The sequence below is a fragment of the Cebus imitator genome, unplaced genomic scaffold (assembly GCF_001604975.1).
Source record: "Cebus imitator isolate Cc_AM_T3 unplaced genomic scaffold, Cebus_imitator-1.0 Scaffold261, whole genome shotgun sequence".
NCBI classification, from domain to species: domain Eukaryota; kingdom Metazoa; phylum Chordata; class Mammalia; order Primates; family Cebidae; genus Cebus; species Cebus imitator.
This window is the reverse complement of record NW_016107576.1, coordinates 1,864,158-1,877,727: the sequence shown is the minus strand read 5'-3', so window position 1 is coordinate 1,877,727 and position 13,570 is coordinate 1,864,158. Positions and strand designations below refer to the sequence as shown.

At 37.3% G+C, this 13,570-nt stretch overlaps 1 long non-coding RNA gene across 1 annotated transcript in view; it reads left to right on the top strand.

Annotated features, from left to right (window-relative positions):
- Positions 1-9,020, top strand: part of LOC119467123 — a 92,756-nt gene extending 83,736 nt beyond the window's left edge. Inside the window, exon 3 of the long non-coding RNA XR_005195650.1 lies at positions 9,011-9,020. This is a non-coding gene — a long non-coding RNA (uncharacterized LOC119467123). The remainder of the gene's footprint in view (positions 1-9,010) is intronic.
- Positions 9,021-13,570: the final 4,550 nt, after the last annotated feature.

Below are 13,570 nucleotides of genomic sequence, written 5' to 3'. Positions count from 1 at the left end.
GCAGACTTATAAATTGGATTGTATAGTGAATGAACTTTTCTTAATGGCTTTGCTGGGTTTATTTAAGACATCGAACTGTTTGCCCTTGCCTCCAGTGGTTCAGTGACCACTCATCATTACATTAGTGGGACAACTACTATACTGAATTAGAGATATGGAGAGCTTGTGACTGGGTGAAGAGTCAGTGTTTTGACTTTTTATGCCAACATCATTATTTCCCACTCATTTCACATTTCTCCTGTCAGTTCAGCCCTCAATTCAAGGTTACCTTGATAACTTTCATGCCTTTTAGTCATGAATCTTTCTAAACTATTTTTACCTCAAAATGTTCCTATCTTTTCCTGAATTCACTTTTTCTTCTTTTCTTTCTCAAAATTAGAGGTATTCCTAGCCTTTTTCAGCTCTAAATTCTTCCCTCTTCCATCTCCTTAGAAAACTAATTTCATTCATTACTTCATCTTCTATCTGCATCTTCAACTATCTTTCTTAATTGCACCTTTCTTCACTTATCCACCACAGGCCCACCTATTGAAATAGTGTAAAATGAGATCATGTATGGGAAAGTGCTCTGTTATTCTGAAGTGGAAAATAAATACGGAATAATATCATAATCCTGTCTTTCTTCTTCCCTTCATGATCATTTCAAAAAACTGTTAATATAAAGTAGTTTTTATTTTACTATATCACTGTTCAACTCATTACCTAATGTCTCAAAATCTGACTGTCTTCTAAAATGCTATTTCGGGGGTTCATAACTTTATCTTCCAATATTTGACAAAGTTAACTACATCCTCCTTCCTTGGTTTCTGTAACCTCCTTACCTTGATTTGCCTCCTCTCCCTTTAACCATTCCTTTTTCCTTCAATGCCCATCTTTTCTTTTCTACCTCTAAATGTGAGTGGTCGCTATCATTCTTCTTATCCCATTCCAAATGTCTCAGCCAGCAGTGTTACTCTTTTACCAAGTCACCTAGGTAAGTTGGTGACCCTAGTTCCGTGATTGATGTTTCCCTCCCTCTTATCCCTGAATCTAATTTCAACCATATTTTGCAGACATTTACTGTGTCTCTGCCTTCTCTTCCTTCAGGTAGTGATAGTTCAGGCTGCTGGAATAGCACATAGACTATTATTTTTGCTTTCAGTGGGGTTGTCCAAATGCATTTTGTGGTCATACTCTTTTTCTCTTCTTCATTCCTTAGTTCTTTCCCTTTTCTGGGCTGAATAACCATTTTAACTTTATTCACAAAGAGCGTTAAATCTTCTATGCTAATACCTTTCTCAGAACTTCCACTGAACATATTTAGAATGGCCAGAATGGGCTGTATAACGTGCCTGGTAAGTAACAGCTGGGTGCAAGTTGACTATTGTTTATAAGTAATGGCATGACAAAAATACATTTCATAGCTATATGTCTTTATTAATTTGCATTTTCAAATACAGTCAGCATCTTCATATTAGCAAATTCAACTGTATTTGATTCAGAAAGCTGAAATTGTAAGGATCTAAAGACATGCTAATGAATATACACAGAACATGTTGTCTGAGTTTTAATACTTTTTCACCAGTCATCAGAATATAATTCCAGTTTATGTCTCACCTCATCAGAAACATCACCTTTCAGTTTTTAGGACTCTAGCTCTCTTACTTTATTTCTACAGATCCTATTAACAAAAAAATGATTAAGGACAGCTTCAGTTTTCCCAGTTTTGACATTAAGTATATTTGATGCCACAGCTGTAAAAAAGAATAGGGAAGTTCTTTATGTGTCTAAGATCTCTATTGGGAACTGAATGTTCATGTCTCTCTCAAAACTGATGTGTTTAAGTCCTAACCCTTGATATGATGATGATATTTGGAGATGAGGTCTTGTATGTAATTGGGGTTAGATGACATTATGAGGGTGGGACTCTTGTGATGTGATTACTGCCTTTATAAGACTGGATGTCAGAGAGCTTATTGGTTCTCTATATGCCATATGAGGACATAGCGAGAACACAGCCACCTGAAAACCAGGAAGAGAGCCCTCACCAGAACCTGACCATGCTATCAACCTGATCTTGGACTTTCATCCTCCAGAACTTTAAGAAAATTAATTTCCATTGTTTAAGCCAACCATTTATAGTATTTTAATGGCAGCCCATGCTGACTAATACAATCTCCAAGATTTATTATTATTATTATTTTGAGATGGAGTCTTGCTCTGTCACCCAGGCTAGAGTCCAGTGATCGACATCAACTCACTGCAACCTCTACCTCCCAGGTTCAAGTGATTCTCCTGCCTCAACCTCCTAAGTAGCTGGGATTACAGGTGTGTGGCACCACACCTGGCTAAGTTTTGTATTTTTAGTAGAGATGGGGTTTCACCATGTTGGCCAAGCTGGTCTCAAACTCCTGACCTCCAGTGATCCTCCTGCCTCAGCCTCCCAAACTGCTGGTATTATAGGTGTAAGCCACTGCATCCAGCCTTCAAGATTTATTTTTAAGTGGGAGAGAAAAGGGTGCCAAAGTATACTGCAATGGGAGTGAAAAAAAAAAGAGTAAATATAGTTGTACTGGCTTGTATATATATATTTTAAATCTTGGGAAGTATAAATGAGAAACTGATAATGTTGGTTACCTGTTTTGTGGGGTTACAAACTTGGCAGATAGAGAATAGGGGAGGAAAGAAGACATTGCTGTGTATCTTTTTATGTTTTTTGATGCTTGAACTATGTGAATGTACTACCAGTTCGAGAAATTAAAAAAATAAAATTTACTCTTTTAGAGTAATAAAACAAAAACATTTAATAACAAAAGCATTTAGAAAAATAAGGTTATATTCAAAGAAGAAAAATACTGATTATATTGAAAGAAGATGGCTGAGTAGCAGAGTAACTAAAGCAGAAGTTTACATTTGATGCAGGCACAATTTGAGCAAGATGAAGGAATAGGAGCACATTGTATTAAGTAGCTTTCTCAGTCAGCTCTTTAATAAACCCCATGACAGTGTAGGCAGTTCTTATTGCCTACTGACCTTTTCTTGGATCTGCATTGGCTACTTCCAGCAGAGCTGGAAGTTCCTACATGACATGTATTCGACTGAAAAATCATGACCACAAGTTCTCAAGTACTCTCTCAGTAATGCTCAGATGGTGCCTGAGAGTAACACCTCCTTCAACTTCCCTTGGTTGGAGGTCCTAAAAACAAGGATAGCAACTGCTGAGAAAAGGATCCAGTCATCCGTTTGAAGTAGGTTAATGTCTCTTCCAAGAACACAAATGTAACTTTTCTTAAACCTATTTTGGCCAATTAAACATCCAGTTGTTTTACAGACACTATATTATACACCCTACAGCATTGTCCTTATGTATTTCTGATCATTTTATTTCTGTTTAATATCTATCAAAGAATTATTATCCCTTAGTTTCATGATAAAATCCAAGGTTTAAAATATGATATTCAAAGACTCTGGTTATCCAGCTTCAGCCTATCTAACTCCATATGTTCCTTTTGAGCTGTTTTGCTGTGACCCCAAAGTGCTTTTCTTTCTCAGACCTCCATACCCTTTTAAATGCCATTTCCATTGCCTGTACTACCCTTCTATTTCTTCCTTTTGATGATGCTTTTCCAAATTAAAGTGAGTATTCTTTTTCTTATATCACCCTATATTTATTGCACACCACTGAGATTCTCTATGTGCTTATCCTTTCTGTCAGAAGTTCAGGGGCCATAGCAGATTCATTTTGCATATCCAGTGCTGGCATCCAGTAAGCATTTGATGGTTGAATGAATGAATAAATATGCAGTCTGGCTGAAGTTTTAAAGACAGAACATTGTAGTACCCTATAATAAAATCCTAACCAAGGCTTAGGAAAAGTGCCTTGCAGGAGGATTCTAACTCTGCATTTTAAGAGTGTAATTCAGCCTCAGATTGACTTGTAAGAGCTGAATGCTGTCAGGACAATTCTCCTTGAGTCTTTTGATTTTTTGGAAGGCTTTCAATTTTGTAGATTTGTGTGTGTCATTTGAAAACTCTGGTGAGCATCCCCATACTAAGGTAGCTCTTTGACACTCTCCTCTGTTTAAGAGCATTTTACTTCTTACATTCTAAAACATAGATGACAGCTTGCAATCCAGTGGATTTTCAACCTTATCTCCTGAAAACCACATTTCTTAGGTATTGTGGTATTAAGTTCCATATCTATCAAAATCAACTCACGAAAGCGAGTCTCCAGCTCAAACCTCAGATCCACATTTGCTTGCCAGAGAGCAAGAGTGACAGCAGGGCAAACTCAACCACTTTGTAGTTAGATGTCTTTCTCATGTGTCTTTCTCAAAGATATTCTTTTAAAATGTGAAATTTCCAGAAAAATATAACAGTTTCTAGCCAAAATAGTTTACTTTCCAAGCTAAAAGGACTGATTTTCGTGGGCTTCAGTTGTGTCAATAGGCCACTAGAGAGACAAATTTCAGAGATGGGCCTATCTTTTGTTAATTCAGTTCACTCTGAACAAAACAGACAAAATAAATGCTTGAACCCCACCTATTTAGACATGCTTGCATAAATATGGCTTCATAATAGTTGGTTTTCAGAGTCCATTAACTTTAATTGTCCTATGGATGCTGTTTAAATGTGACCATTGATATATTTCATGTGTTAGTGCTCATTTTCTGTAGTAATGAGCATAGTCACAAGCCGGAGTTCAGTATACATTTGAGCACAATCCTGGCACTAATCTCAATATAAATAGCACGTTTGATCTTACTGACATGTGGCTGAAGGCAAAACATAAATCCAACAAAATTTGCTGGACTTAGTTCTGATGCCATTTCTTGTAAAATTTGGGGATAAAAATGACAGGAGGCCCTGGAATATTTTTCTCACTCTAGGATTTTAGTTATTCTGCAGTTACCAAATCCTCAGAATTTCTGGATCTGTCTTCCTCCAGGAAACATTGTCTTAATTAAATAATTAATTAAGCTCTTTTAAAAGCCAGTGGTTCTCCTGTGGTTTGCTTCTATAATTGCCTTTTCACTCATTAAGAAGCTACCTAAGCTAGCTCTCTTATTTGTTCTTAATGTGATGCTTTACCTACTTCATGCAATTTTTTATCATATGGCTTATGTGTCTCTCTGTGTTGTCATTGTCATTATCTGTAGAAAATTGTTAGGTTCCAAAAGGCAAGACCTGAGTATCCTTATTTTCTGTGACACCCACAGAGCATTATATGATATTAAACAGGTAATAATTATTTTAGTGTGATGAAGACAGGAATCTATAGTATGCTGACGAAATGTGAATTTAACATCAAAAAATAGTTACTGAAGCTCTGGTGTGCTTTTCATAGTACACAGTAACCTGTATTATTTCCTAAGAAGGGTTTAGCATTATGTGAAAGCAGTCAATGAAATGTTCAAAATAGCCAGATTCCAATGACTCAGAGTACATGTGTCCCTTAAATTGCTCATGTGCTTTTGCTCTAGAGCCATATTTCAGCCTTTATGTTTCCAGAAAGAGGCTGAAAAGGCATACAGGAGGTCAAATCAGCCAACTTCTACATTTTGGTGGTTGTGGTGATGGGGTTACTGAGAGAGATGCTGATAATGATTATTAAACCATTATTTTTAGGGACTAATGTGGAATTTACATTTTGGTGGTCAGTTTGCATGAGTAAATCGACATACATTATCAAATGCACTCTTTGTAGAACTGTGAAGAAATTTCCTTTTCTATCAAAAGTTCTATATGGTTAGTCTGACTATAGATCTTGTATCCACATGCTAGTCTTGATGGACTAGCAGAGCTCAGAGGAGGAAGCCTTAAGCACAGAGCACAGTTTCCTAGAAGTAAATAATTTAACCTTTGTTCTAGTCCTTCCTTCTGTCAGCTTCATCAGCAGGAAAACTGTCAGGGTTGATTTCAAATGAGTCATCCTTGGCAGCATTTTTCCACCTAAAACTGCTTATCTGTCACTTTGTGGAAATTGCTACTTGTCCTCAGTGGTATGTAATATTAGCTCAGATATTACACATAATTCATTATACTGCAAAGTTGAATATATATATATATATATATATATAACATATAAATATATTATATACTAAACATAAATAAATAGGTAAATAGATAAGATTTCTCCTGAACCAGCTATGTATCAATAAACTCAGCAGTTTTACAGTTAAGTTCTGAAACCACAGCCTTTTGGTCACTTGCCACCAGTATCCTTCCAAGAGAGATTAAGAAATGTTTGGCATAGAGACAACTTTTAAAATGTACTGAGAAGTGCATTTTTGCCAGCTCTATTAATATTACTTCTATCTAGATGACCCACATATTTCTTGACATTCTTTAAATGTTTGTAAACTGGGTTTCTAACATTTTTTCCTCCTTCAAAACAACCCCAAACCCTGGGCACTTGTGTCTTTAAGACAAGGCATTAGAGAATTTTCACTCTTGGAGTGTGTATTTGTGATCAAATATGACCACATGCTCTATTCTGAATTGAAATTAGCTTTATGACTTCTACAATCAGAGCAAGTGTTGGGCTTAATGAGTTGAGACTAGATAGCACAAGATGCATCTTTCACAGTCTGTGGCACTGAGCCCCCACATTGCTCACACAGGTTTGTGATCCATGATCTGCAATTCAGAAATCCAAAGGACTATGAAAAGCAAGAGTTTTGCTAACAAAATTTGGTGGCCAAAATCGATGTGAAGGCTTATAGTCCCCATTCACCTCACTTAATGGAAATATTAATATGTTTGATTATGGGTTGCTGCCCAGGACCCACTTGGGGTGTTACACAAACAGATATACTCACCAAATTATCTTCCTAAAATCTAAAAATAGTTCATATCTGGCATCAAATATTTTGGATAAGGAATTATTAACTTTACCTTTCCTTAAAATACTAAAGATTTTTGACTGGAGAGAGAGAGCCAATCAGGTTTTGAAGCTCATGAAAGGCAAATCCTTCTGGTATGAGAAAACCAATAAATGTGGTAGCTATTAGGGAGGCTCAATCTCTGTCCAGGTCAATTTCATTAAGTATGACAGTGAGTGACCCGGGGCCATCTTTGGTGATGCAGGGCTGATGATCAGAGACCACTCACTTTCTCCAGTAGACCTGGGAACCCTCAGCTCTGTAGATTAGGGTCTTGATGAGGGCAGAAGTTTAGGGTAGGTCCTAAGACTTTACGATGTAACATCCTCTCTGGTCCTTTTCTGTGTTCCTAGTTTTGTACAGATTTGTTTTTGAGTGTTGGTCAAAATAAGGGGACAAAATAAGGGAAATTTTTGTTTGTTTTGTTTTTTCTTGAGACAGAATCTCGCTCTGTTGCCCAAGCTGGAGTGCAGTGGCGTGATCTCCACTCACTACAACCTCTACCTTCCGGGTCAAGTGATTCTTCTGCCTCAGCCTCCCAAGTAGCTGGGATTACAGGCGCACACCACCAGGCCAGCTAATTTTTGTATTTTTAGTAGAGACGGGGCTTCACCATGTTGGCCAGGCTGGTCTCTAACTCCTGACCTCATGATCTGCCTGCCTTGGCCTCTCAAAGTGCTGGGATTATAGGCGTGAGCCACTACGCCTGGCCTGGGAATGTTATTTTTTAGGAAAATTCTTTTTTTTTTTTTTTCTGAGACAGAGTCTTGCTCTGTCACCCAGCCTGGAGTGCAGTGGTAGGAGCTACACTCACTGTAATCTCTGCCTTCAAGGTTCAAGCAATTCTCCTGCCTCAGCCTCCGGAGTAGCTGGAATTACAGGCATGTGCCACCATGCCTGGATAATTTTTGTATTTTAGTAGAGACAGAGTTTCATCACATTGGCCAGGCTGGCTTCAAACTCCTGACCTCAGATGATCCATCCACCTCAGCCTCCCAAAATGCTGGGATTACAGGCGTGAGCCACCATGCCTGGCCAAAAATTTACTTTTATTGTTGTCCCCTTCTTCCTTTTCTGTGAAAGTCCTTATCCTAAGAAATTTATATACTTTATATTAAGTCCTATTGATTTTTGTTGTGATTTTCAAAGGTAGATTCCCACAGATAAAATCTTAGCTATTGCCCAAGACATAGTAAAGGGTCACATGTATGATTTTTTATAATTGGAATAAAATTCTGCCTTTGTGAGTGTACATGTACATCCACATTTTATCTCTCCATCCCTCAAAACCCTAGTGAGGGGCATTAAAGAATGGTTGATGTATATGCTATGTCTTTTAAGCATGCACTGTGTATTTCATTCTCATTAATTGGGTCTGGTACTGAAGTTTTTGGCCAGCATGGACCTAACCTACTTTTTGGGATAAAATTCACTGTTTTGTTGCAGCCAAAATTCTAGTGTGGTGTGATCACTCATGCTGTGGATCAGTATGAATATATTTTTTTCTGTAATTTTATAATTATTACATGATTGCAATAAATGCATTGTTTTTTAATTGGAAAACGACCTTTTCTACCATTGAAAGACATTTTTTGACAACTTGACTCTTCCTAGTATTGAGTACTAAGTTGAGTACTGCATCATCTCATTTTTTACATTATAGGGAACAAAATACTGTTGATTTGAAAAATACATATCACTTGGTATCTCTCTCTTTGTTGCAGTGGTGATGCAGAATTGGTTTCATTAACTCCTATATGGTTGGGAATCACTGATCAAGTGGAAAAACAAAACTTTAAAACCTCGATCCTCAGTAGGAAGTAGGTTGTATTAGGTGAATTATAGGTAATCTCTGTGTGTGCTAATGGGGTTGGAAAGAACCTTGCAGAGCATGTTACCTGATAAACTTGAGTGGAGTGGGTTTGGGAGAACAAACAGGATTATTGTGAAGGGAGCAACTGACATGCCCCCTTCAGAACCTTCACTGTTAGTAACAGTGGCAGTAACAACACAAATCAGTGAGCAGAGACACAGCTCTTAGGCCAAGCTGGCTGGACTGTATGGCTGCAGGAGGTGACTGACCAGTGGCAGTGCTCAGCCAGACCAAGACAAGGAGGGAACAGTCAATGAGCTTTCTGGAGGCTAAGGTGTTCCCATGTGGGAAAGTGTGCCCCTAGTCTTCATGGATGAGTTACAGGTCTTAAAATTAAGTCTCCTCTTGTTGGAATTCCATACTCATAATAAACTGATAATAACCTGGTTTTCCATGTAACTGCCTCTAGGAAGAAAAGTACTGTTCATGTTGACATGGGTATTTCAGTCTGCATGGTAAAAGTTCTACATCTTACTATAAAATAATAAACTAGCTGGTTTATAATGTGTAAAAATATTTTTGAGAAATCATTGGTAGTAGTATCATATTAAGTGATATCATCCATATGGGTAGTTGTTCTCCTAACATCTTGTCTGTAACTATAACACTAATCATAATGTATTAATAATTTGTTTTCAGTCTTTTAATTTGGACTAAACATAGAGAAACTGTCTTTAGGCTGGGTCGGTGTCTCACATCTGTAGTCCCAACACTGTGGGATGCCGAGGCGGGCAGATTGCCTGAGGCCAGGAGTTTGAGACCAGCCTGGCCAACATGGTGAAACCATCTCTACTAAAACTACAAAAAGTAGCTGGGTATGGTGGTGCACACCTGTCATCCCAGCTACTCAGGAGGCTGAGGCAGGGGAATCACTTCAACCTGGGAGGCAGAGGCTGCAGTGAGCAGAGATCACTCCACTGCACGCAGACTGGGTGACAGAGTGAGACTCCATCTCAAGAAAAACCACAAGAAATTACTTTTATTATTTTATAAAGTATATAATTCTTAAAGAAAAATTGGAAAATACATAAAATTTTAAAGAAAACAAAAATCACACATAATCCCACTTCTTAAAGATAACAAAAGTTATTATATTTTATCCTTTTCTCCTATGTATGTTTTAAAATAAAATTGTTGTTACTGGATGGCAAGTCTTGAGAGAAAAAATAATAAGATAAAATAAAATAAAACTGTGATTATACTAAAACATTATTTTCAAAAGCATTATTTTTAATGGCTACAAAATCTCCCACGGGCATGGATGTACTATGATTTATTTAACTACTCTTTTATTGTAGGACTTTCCAATTGTTCCTAATTTTCTATTTTAAAATTGTATTTATTTATTTATTTCGAGACAGAGTCTTGCTCTGCTGCCCAGGTTGGAGTGCAGTGGCATGATCTTGGGTCACTGCAACCTTTATCTCCCAGGTTCAAGTGATTCCCGTGCCTTAGTCCCATGAGTAGTTGGGATTACAGGTGCTCACCACCATGTCCAGCTACTTTTTGTATTTTTAGTAGAGATGGTCAGGCTGGCCTCAAACTCCTATCCTTAGGTAATTCCCCAGCTTCAGCCTCCTAAAGTGCTGGGATTATAGGTGTGAACCACCACCTGCCTGTCCCTAATTTTTAAAATGATGAATAGAGAAACAGTTTCTTAATCAGATTGTTAGCCACAGTATCTAGTATACTCAGTCACTTAATATAAAAGTATTGAATTGAAAAGTCATTTTTATCTGAGATCCTAGCCCAAATAGGCTTATTGGGTTTTATTAGAAGCTTAAGAGGAATCTGAGAAAATGAACTCCAGAGCACATACATTTTGGTGTGGAAGGGAGCAGTTTAAGCCTGTACTAAGAGAGGGATAGAGAACTGTTCACAGTGTGTGGGGTGGAGCAGGGGCACATAGAAGAATTTCTAAGATGAATGTTAACTCTGTCACAATTTTGCCTTCTGACAGAAGTGTTGAACCATCCACAGTGGGTTAGTTCTCCCGCTCTTCTGAAGAACGAGCTGTTTTGTCACATGCTCTGTTTCTCTTTTAATTGCTCATAGTTGTTCCTATGAGAGCAGACATGTGCTCTTTGAATTTAATTGAACGTCTGCTTCAGAACAATGTGACAAGGAAATATTATCTTCTCAGATTTCAGTATGTGTAAGATGGGCATAGTGGTTTCTAAAAATTCCCAAATCAGAATTTTGTGACCTCTTCCAGAACATGTGATTAGCCTGGCTCAACATGACTCTCTCCCAAGCAGGGCCAAACAGATGGAAGCTGGAAGCACCATTTTCATCCTAAAGGGATCAAGACAAGGCCCAGCAAACTAAACTAGCAATATTTAATTGTCTGGTGTTCTGATAATGCTCACATGGACTCCACCTCCAGAGTGCCTGTTACCATAACACCTGGAACTGTTATAACCACTACCTGTTTTGATATGTGGCCGAAACCACTTTACTTTCAGACCCTGTGAACACTGTTGCAACACTTAATAAGCAATTAGTGGTGCAAACCCTGATTGTGGTAACATTAGTGCCTAATTTGTTTAATTTAATTAAGCATTTAATTTCCTTCTGGTGTCTTTATAAAAAAAAAACAGGAGGGAGAAAAAATAATCTCAGATTATTAACTACTTTAAGCTTTTCACCTACTACCTGTTGGGCTATAGCAAATCATGAATCTTTTAAAAGCAAAATGCAAAATAAAGTAAAATAAAAATTAAATTTAAACTTTCAAAAAGCAATAAAAGTATAATTTCTTTTAAAGCATTTATTAGTTTCACCATATTTCTAGAATAAATATTGTAAAGTAATATGCAATTATATAGAATACAGCATTACATAGGTAATATGCTGTAGACTATCCCCCATAATATTGACAACCCATTCTTTATCAATTGATAGTCATTAATCTTCCCTGACAATGCCAAACCTATGCCCTGATCTCCAACTTACCCATCAATAACCAGTTCTAATGAGGATCTGAACACTATTGCAACAAGGCAGACAATATGGTAAAGTTCAAGACACATTAAGTCACGATAGGAAGGATACAACTGAAAGGATAATGATATGGTTTGGCTGTGTCCCTACCCAAATCTCATCTTGAACTGTACTTCCCATAATCTCCACATGTTGTAAGAAGGACCCGGTGGGAAGTTATTGAATCATGGGGGTGGGTTTTTCCTATTCTCTTCTCATGGTACTGAATAAGTCTCATGAGATCTGATGGTTTCATAAATGGGAGTTCCCCCACACAGGCTCTCTCGCCTGCCACCATGTAAGACGTGACTTTGCTCTTCCTTCACCTTCTGCCATGATTGTGTGGCCTCCTCAGCCATGTGGAACTGTGAGTCCATTAAACCTCTTTCCATTATAAATTACCCATCTCAGGTATATCTTCATTAGCAATGTGAGAACAGACTAATACAGGTAATTCTTAAAATTAATTAAGGTGTCAGAAAGAGTACTTAGCAAAAAGCAAGTTACAGTGGAAACCTCTCTTTTCTTTTTAAAGATGTATCCTATGATATGGTCTTTAGTGGGAACTCATATTTTCCATAAAAGTGAAACTCTGATTTTTCTATATAATATTCTTGCCCACATCTCTCCAAAATGGTTTATCTGTCAGCATTTTCACAGAAGAAAAATTTGCTTTCCAAGGCAATTTCCTTTCCTTTTTTCCCTATATTTTTGAAAAATTCTTTCTTTAAAGGCTTTTCTTAAAAATTTTTTTAGAAAGAAAGTTGGAGAAACTGAGATTAGGAGGCTTTGAGTTGGCAGATGGCATAGATCATTTTTTTTCCAATTATGGTTGATATATTAAAATAACAATAACTAAACAGAGAATAGAAGCCTGTATACTAGGGGATAAAGGCATAAAATATCCTATACAGTAATTTATAGACAATCTGCACAGCATTTTTTTATTTATGCACGTGCTAATTTGATGGTTGAGATGTTTAAATAAATTCCCTGAAAAATTTAGTAAGTAGCTACATATGTGACCTGTATGAACACAAATTACCATTTTCTTCTGGCTTTCACATTAAAATATACTATATATATATATATATTTCTATATATATGTATATGCATATATTATCTCTACTATATATAGTATAGCAGAGAGAGTAGTATGAGTAATATATCATCTCTAAAAAGTAGGATAATCTTGGCGTGAGTTAATCTTGATTTACATTTTAACTCCACACTATAATAACCATCAGGATGTGTTTTATTTTCAGTAATGTTTTCTTTGGGTGGTTTTCGATGCTGACTTCTCTGAATCTGGATGGTTCTCATATAAGATGTGATGAGGTTGTAGGGGACACTCTTCTGTTGTAAAGACTGTAGAAGAGTCCTGAGGGCAGGTTGCATTTCATTGACAGGCTCCCTATCAGTGGGGAAGTGCATATTTGTGGAGCCCTTAGCTGTGTCCGGACTGTCAGCCAGGAGCTGACCCTCGGCTTTAAAACAAGGTTAACAATATCACTGACATTCTAGCTGTGGCACAAAGATTTTTCTCCTCCTTCCTCCAACATGCTAAATTCCTTCCCATCTTGTGCCTTTGCTCATATGCTTGGCTCAGTTTGGCAATTTCTCTCCATTCCTAATTAATACGTACTCATCTTTCATTTCTCAGCTCAGAAGTCACCTCTGCAGGGAAGCCTTCCTTTATTTGCCCAGACGTATGGGATTTATATGATTATACATGGTCATGGTACCCAGTCCTTTTCCTTTACAGCATTTAGTTTGTGAGTATTTAGTGATGGTTTGATTCATAGCTGTCTCTCTGCTAGACAGTATTGGCACCTACTACTAGTCAGTGACT